Source organism: Hyla sarda, chromosome 11, assembly GCF_029499605.1.
Source record: "Hyla sarda isolate aHylSar1 chromosome 11, aHylSar1.hap1, whole genome shotgun sequence".
NCBI classification, from domain to species: domain Eukaryota; kingdom Metazoa; phylum Chordata; class Amphibia; order Anura; family Hylidae; genus Hyla; species Hyla sarda.
The window spans coordinates 77,491,063-77,499,481 of NC_079199.1; the positions used below are offsets into that span (position 1 = coordinate 77,491,063).

General features: G+C 42.0%; 1 protein-coding gene across 1 annotated transcript in view; it reads right to left on the reverse strand.

The window, feature by feature from the left end:
• The window catches only part of LOC130295873 (uncharacterized), a 104,122-nt gene extending 100,517 nt beyond the window's left edge, over positions 1-3,605 (reverse strand). Inside the window, exon 1 of the mRNA XM_056547143.1 lies at positions 2,864-3,605. The gene's annotated coding sequence lies outside the window, so the exon portion shown is untranslated. The remainder of the gene's footprint in view (positions 1-2,863) is intronic.
• Between the last annotated feature and the right edge of the window lie 4,814 nt (positions 3,606-8,419).

Below are 8,419 nucleotides of genomic sequence, written 5' to 3' on the forward strand. Positions count from 1 at the left end.
TTAAAAAAAACGATCATATACCAATGGTAAATGTATGGCAATTTAGTGTAGTACTATTTGCTGCATACTTTATTTCCCTCATTTGATGCCCTCTTTTTTCCCAATTTAGTGTAGTGTAGAGTACTGTTGTGTAAAAAGCAAAATAATATATTCTACAATCAGATATCAAAAACAAATGTTCACACAATGGAATTCCACACGGAGCATTGATATTAATGGGATTCTGCTGCATGGTTTTCACAGCGGAATTTCCACTGCAGATGCTTCTGCTGCACAAATCCTGATTTTGCAGTCTGCAAAAAATGGGCGTGTCTATTCTTTCTGCAGAGTCTGCACAGACATGCATTGCCATCTAGGAGATGCAGCATTTCCGAGCAGTCCTAGCGCTGGCTTGTTCTGCCAGCGTTCCGCTGTCGGGGAAATGTCTGCACAGAATTTTTCCATGTGGACAATGCCTGTGTGAACGTAGCCTTATGGTATAATGAAATTAGGGAGGTATTATCTTACAGAGTAATTAAAAAGTATGTAATATGGTATTATATGGTAAAAGATGATAATATGCACGCTCATATGGAGCGTGCGTGCATATGCCATAATTAACAAAAACAGAGTATATTCATGGTAAATATATATAAATATATATATATATATATATATATGAAACTCAATGTGTGTGTGTGTATGTATGTATGTTCCAGCATCACCAAATGGCTAAAAATATTAAAATGAAACTTGGTATACATGTTACTTGTATGTCAACAACAAATATAGGATAGGTAATTTAGGTTTTTGTTTAAAGTCCCATACAAGTCTATGAGAATTACGGTATATGTTACTGCATAACTTCCAGCTGGAGATATTTTGATGATACTTGGTCACATGTTACTTTGTTCACAAAAAATATAGGATAGTTAATTTAACCCTAATCTACCCTTATTGCGAGGGTCAGGGTTTTTGTTTAACCCCTTAAGGACACAGGGTTTTTCCATTTATGCACTTTCGTTTTTTCCTCATCACCTTCTAAAAACCAATTTTGCACATACAGACCCATATGAGGGCTTTTTTTTTGCGCCACCAAATGCAATTTATAATGACATCAATCACTTCACCACAACATTTTTGACGAAACCACCAAAAAAAAAATATTTGTGGGGCAAAATTGAAAAACAAAAAAGCAATTTTTGATAATTTTGTGGGCTTCCGATTCTATGTAGTGCACTTTTCGTTAAAAATGACACCATGGGGGAGATTTATCAAAACCTGTGCAGAGGAAAAGTTGCTGAGTTGCCCATAGCAACCAATCAGATCCCTTCTTTCATTTTGCAGAGGGCTTGTTAAAAATGAAACAAGAAATCTGATACGGGTACGGAAAGTGCAATTTTGGACTTTTGAATTTTTTTACGTGTACGCCAAGCATATCAAACCCAAAGGTTAACATGGGCCAAAAAAAACAAGGTTTAAGTTTATGTGGGCCGCATCAAAAAAAAATTATTTAACTTTACTATATGTATCAAGACCCCAACCCCCCTGTACAATAACCCAACCCCCCCTGCACAAGACCCCATGCCCTCCCTGCACAACACCCCATGTCCCCTGTGCACAACAAGCCATGCCCCCCTGCACAAGACCTCATGCCCCCCTACACAAGATCCCATGCCCCCTTTGCACAAGATCCCATGCCCACCCTACACAAAACCCCATGCCTCCATGCACAACACCTCATGACCCCTTCACATGACCCCATGACCCCTTCACATGACCCCATGCCCCTTTTGTACAACACTCCATGCCCCTTTGCACAAGACCCCATGCCTCCCTGCACAAAAACCCATGCCCTCCTTTGCACAAGACCCCATGCTCACCCTACACAAGACCCCATGCCCCCCTGCAAAACACCCCTGGACCCCCTTCACAAGACCCCATGACCCCCCTTCACAAGACTCCATGCCCATTTGCACAAGACCCCATGCCCCTCCTTCACAAGACCCCAGGCCCCTTTTGGACAACACCCCATGCCCCTTTTGCCCCCATGACCCCCCTGCACAAGACCCCATTCCCTGTTTAAAAAATAAATAAATCAAACAACAATATTAGCATTAATATTTACTTTTCTCACCTTGTCAATCTGGTGTCCTGTGTCTATAGCCGCAATGGTGCCGTCCGCAGCATGTGTCAGAACTCCTTTAAGGAGCAGCCTGATGACGTCACATCAGGACATGACGTTGACCTCTGCGCACCTCCATCCTCTCCTGGACCGCCTCCAACAGCTCCTTGACTGCCTCTGACAGCCTCCATCCTCTTCTGGACCGCTTGTCAGCTACTGGACAGCCTCCAACTTCTCTTGGACTGCCTCCACCATCCTTCAACCGCTCCTGGACAGCCTCTGACTTTTTTATTTTATCTCTGCCCGTTTCCAGGTAACCAGAGCAATGAATATCTTTGCCGGGCCAGAAAGATATTCATTGTGGGCCGCATGTTTGACACCCATGGTGTATGCTATTGATTGTGAAGTTTAATTAACATTATGTTTTATAGTTCGGACATTTACACACGCGGTAATACCACATATGTTTATTTTTATTATGTTTACGTATTTCTTATATGGAATTTTGGAAAAGGGGGTGATTCAAACTTTTAATATGGAAGTGGTTAATGGGTGTTTTTTAAAACTTTTTTTTTTTTTTTTACACTTTTAGTCCCCTTAGGGGACTTTTAGGAGGAATCGGTAGATTCCTCATACAGATCAATGTGGTTTAGCCAGGCTATATCAATCACAGAAGAAGAAGAAGAAAACAGAATGCTCCAATGTGTAGAACGATTTGACGGTAAAAAAAGGGGGGGACCCTTTAATGAAAGGACTCACCAGATATAGTTGTGCTAGGATAGAGGCACAACAATCCGATGTGGACTGCAGCTATATCCCGCCCAGGCAACAACGTGGGAATAAGAACGGCAGAGTTTTCACACCAGCCAGGTGTGAGGGGATGAGGGATAGATGATAGCGCTGTCCACAAGCTAAGTATGGGTAACTTTTATTCACATGTAACACGTTTCAAGGACGCTCCGTCCTTTTCCTCAGACATGCTAAATATACATAAAAACAACACATATATACTCATTTGGTTATAGGAACCGGAAATGACATCACAAATTAATTAGCATAAAATGATGTTTTTCCATGTGATCCAAGATAATATAAAAAAAAACTTTTCTTTAAAAATTCTTTATATACATGGATAAATAAATAAATAAGACTCCGAACCTATCATTGAAATGTTTTATCTATTGTCTCATTTAATCCCCTTGGCCACAAGGAGTTAAGGGAATAAATCCAAAAGGATTCCCTATTCACTAATTTTTGAAAGCGGTCATCATATTCTAAAGGGATACTTTCCAAGATAGTTAATTTCAAACAATTGTGGTTACTGTTGTGTAAAGCTGTGGTGTGTCTTGATACACTATGTAGTATAACATTGTTTTTGATATTATATCTATGTTTATTTATGCGGGCACGTACAGTTTGTACCGTGCGGCCCACATACTGAAGCCCACACTCACATGTAAGGAGATAAATAACAAAGGAATCGGAGCAGTTTAATTTTTCTTTCAAAGAAAAAACTTTGCCTGTAGAGAAAGATGTTACTGAATCACAGGGAGGAAACGCAATCCATTCGCAGCACAGACAGCGTTTTTTATCGCAGCGGAATGTACCAATCATGGTAGGTTTACAAAAATTTGGTTTGATAATTTTATTTTTTAGTTTGCTTGGGGCTAAATGATTTCTTAATGTTTTTGATCGTCTGAATGTTAGGGTAGGACGTTTTGGGATTAATAATTTTAAAATAGGATCCGTCATAATAATTGGCCAGTATTTATTTAATATGTTTCTTATTTTGTTTGTGGCATTGTTAAAAGTAGTAATAAAATTAAATTTGGGTGTATTGTTTTGTTTTTGTTTTAGCTCATATTTAATTAAATCAGTCTGTTTTAGTCCATCTACTCTTTTATATGTGTTTGTTAATATTCTTTTAGGGTATTTTTTTTTCTTTAAAACACTTATATGTAATTTTTGATTGTTCTTTAAAATCCTCGGAGGAAGTACAATTTTTTCTTATCCTCTGGTACTGTCCGTAGGGGATATTTGTAAGCCAAATGTGGTCTATCGCCAGACGACAGGCTGTGCGATGGGCACACGTTTCGCACCAAGCTATGCAAATTTATATATGGGTCTATTTGAGAGTGTGTCCATCGCACAGTCTCCCTGGTATTTTAATAGTAATATTATGTATTTTAAGAGAATTATAGATGATCTGTTTATTTTGTGGAAGGGGTCACGGGAAGAAGCTTTTGAATTTGTTGAATTTTTAAACAAAAATGATTGGGGTCTTAACCCCTTAAGGACACATGACGTTCTCATACGTCTCCATTTCCAAGTCCTTAAGGACACATGACGTATGAGAACGTCATGTGTTTTACCGGCCCCCCGCAACCATCTGGAGCGGAGACGGTCCCCGATGCCTGCTGAAATCGTTCAGCAGGCATCGGGGCATATCGCCCAGGGGGGTCATGATGACCCCCCATGTCGGCGATGGCCGCAGATTGCTGGACAATTCAGTCCAGCGATCTGCGGCGGATTCCGGGTCAATCGGGTCTCCAGTGACCCGGTGACCCGGAATTATTGGCTGATCGGGGCCGTCAGAGACGGCCCCGAACAGCCAGAGCCAGCAGGGGTGAGGTGGCACTGGTGCCACCTCACGATCGCCCTGATTCGTCGGCCAGATTACCGGCCGACCAATCAGGGCGCCTGCTGCGGGTGTCACTCCCGCAACCCGCTCCGCCCCTCTTCCGGAGGACGTGAGCGGGTGCGGGACGTGCACCCCGGGTGCTGGGGACCCCGACCCCCGGCGCCCCTGTTGGGATCGGGGCCCCAGGAGCAGCGGCGGCGACGACGAGGGACTGACCTGTGCAGCGAGGATCGTTGGAGGTGAGTGACAGCCTCCTGCTGTTGCTTAGCAACAGCTCCCAGCATGCAAAAAGGGCATGCTGGGAGCTGTAGTTATGCAACAGCAGGAGGCAGACCACCATAACTCCCAGCATTCCCTTATGGGCATGCTGGGACTTGTAGTTTTGCAACAGCTGGAGGCACATTCTTTCTATGGAAAAGTGTACCTTCAGCTGTTGTGTAACTACAACTCCCAGCTTGCACAATCAGCTAAAGTGCATGCTGGGAGTTGTAGTGGTGCATCTGGTGGTTGCATAACTACAACTCCCAGCATGCCCGTTGGCTGTCGGTGACTGCTGAGAGTTGTAGTTTTGCAACAGCTGAAGGCACACTGAGTTAAGTAGCAAACCAGTGTGTCTCCAGCTGTTGCATAACTACAATCCCCAGCATCCCCAGCCAAAGTAGTATGCCTCCAGCTGTTGCATAACTACAAGACCCAGCATGCCCTTCCACTGTCCGTACATGCTGGGGGTTGTAGCTTTTGCAACAGCTGAAGGCACACTGGTTGCAGAATACTGAGTTTGTTACCAAACTCGGTGTTTCACAACCAGTGTGCCTCCAGCTGTTGCAAAACTACAACTCCCAGCATGCACTGATAGACCGTACATGCTGGGAGTTGTAGTTTTGCAACAGCTGGATGTTCCCCCCCCCCCCCCCCCAATGTGAATGTACAGGGTACACTCACATGGGCGGAGGATTACAGTAAGTATCGGGCTGCAAGTTTGAAGTGCGGCAAAATTTCTGACGCAGCTCAAACTGCCAGCGAGAAACTACTGTGAACCCCCCGCCCGTGCGACTGTACCCTAAAAACACTACACTACACTAACACAAAATAAAATAAAAAGTAAAAAACACTACATATACACATACCCCTATACAGCCCCCCTCCCCTCCCCAATAAAAATGAAAAACGTCTGGTACGCCACTGTTTCCAAAACGGAGCCTCCAGCTGTTGCAAAACAACTACTCCCAGTATTGCCAGATAGCCGTTGACTGTCTAGGCATGCTGGGAGGTTTACAACAGCTGGAGGCACCCTGTTTGGGAATCACTGGCGTAGAATACCCCTATGTCCACCCCTATGCAAGTCCCTAATTTAGGCCTCAAATGCGCATGGCGCTCTCACTTTGGAGCCCTGTCGTATTTCAAGGCAACAGTTTAGGGTCACATATGGGGTATCGCCGTACTCGGGAGAAATTGCCTAACAAATTTTGGGGGGTATTTTCTGCTATTACCCTTTTTAAAAATGTAAAATTTTTGGGAAAACAAGCATTTTAGGTAAAAAAAATATATATTTTTTTACATATGCAAAAGTCGTGAAACACCTGTAGGGTATTAAGGTTCAAACTACCCCTTGTTACGTTCCCCGAGGGGTCTAGTTTCCAAAATGGTATGCCATGTGTTTTTTTTTTTGCTGTCCTGGCACCATAGGGGCTTCCTAAATGCGGCATGCCCCCAGAGCAAAATTCTCTTTCAAAAAGCCAAATGTGACTCCTTCTCTTCTGAGACCTGTAGTGCGCCAGCAGAGCACTTTTCACCCCCATATGGGGTGTTTTCTGAATCGGGAGAAATTGGGCTTCAAATTTTGGGGGGTATTTTCTGCTATTACCCTTTTTAAAAATGTAAACATTTTGGGAAAACAAGCATTTTAGGTAAAATTTTTTTTTTTTTTTACATATGCAAAAGTCGTGAAACACCTGTAGGGCATTAAGGTTCACATTACCCCTTGTTACGTTCTCCGAGGGGTCTAGTTTCCAAAATGGTATGCCATGTGTTTTTTTTTTGCTGTTCTGGCACCATAGGGGCTTCCTAAATGCGGCATGCCCCCAGAGCAAAATTTCCTTCAAAAAAGCCAAATGTGACTCCTTCTCTTCTGAGACCTGTAGTGCGCCAGCAGAGCACTTTTCACCCCCATGCGAGGTGTTTTCTGTATCGGGAGAAATTGGGCTTCAAATTTTGGGGGGTATTTTCTGCTATTACCCTTTTTAAAAATGTAAAATTTTTGGGAAACCAAGCATTTTAGGTAAAAAATATATATAGTTTTTTTACATATGCAAAAGTCGTGAATCACCTGTAGGGTATTAAGGTTCACTTTACCCCTTGTTACGTTCCCTGAGGGGTCTTGTTTCCAAAATGGTATGCCATGTGTTTTTTTTTTTGCTGTCCTGGCACCATAGGGGCTTCCTAAATGCGGCATGCCCCCCAAAAACCATTTGTCGCTCCTTCCCTTCTGAGCCCTCTACTGCGCCCGCCAAACAATTAACATAGACATATGAGGTATGTCCTTACTCGAGAGAAATTGGGTTTCAAATACAAGTAAAAATTTTCTCCTTTTTATCCCTTGCAAAAATTCAAAAATTGGGTCTACAAGAACATGCGAGTGTAAAAAATTAAGATTTTGAATTTTCTCCTTCACTTTGAGGCTATTCCTGTGAAACACCTAAAGGGTTAAAACACTTATTGAATGTCATTATGAATACTTTGGGGTGTGTAGTTTTTATAATGGGGTCTTTTATGGGGTATTTCTAATATGAAGGCCCTTCAAATCCACTTCAAACCTGAACTGGTCCCTGAAAAATAGCGAGTTTGAAAATTTTGTAAAAAATCGGAAAATTGCTGCTGAACTTTGAAGCCCTCTGGTGTCTTCCAAAAGTAAAAACTCATAAATTTTATGATGCAAACATAAAGTAGACATATTGTATATGTGAACCCAAAAAAAATATATTTTGAATATCCATTTTCCTTACAAGCAGAGAGCTTCAAAGTTAGAAAAATGCAAAATTTTCATTTTTTTCATCAAATTTTGGGATTTTTCACCAAGAAAGGATGCAAGTTACATTAAAATTTTACCACTATGTTTTTTCGTGACATATTCTACTTTAACAATCTGGGAATCAGAATGATAACTAAAAGCATTCCAGAGTTATTAATGTTTAAAGTGATAGTGGTCAGAATTGCAAAAAACGCTCCGGTCCTTAAGGTGTAAAATGGCCTGGTCCTTAAGGGGTTAATTTCACTATGAAATTTTCTTTTAATTCTACAGTTTTTCTCGATCTGGAAATTTTTTACAAATGTGGATTCTAAAATATGTACAAAAAAACACTTTAAAAAGGTAGATGTAAATAGTTTCCTTGGCTTTGATAGTTGTCATTATTCTAAGTGGCTTACAAATATCCCCTACGGACAGTAGCGGAGGATAAGAAAAAAATTGTACTTCCTCCGAGGATTTTAAAGAACAATCAAAAATGTTATATAAGCGTTTTAACCCCTTAAGGACTCAGCCCATTTGGACCTTAAAGGGGTATTCCGCCCCTAGACATTTTATCCCCTATCCAAAGGATAGGGGATAAGATGTCAGATCGCCGCGGTGCCGCTGCTGGGGAGCCCTGGGATCCCCGCTGCAGCACCGCGCTATCATT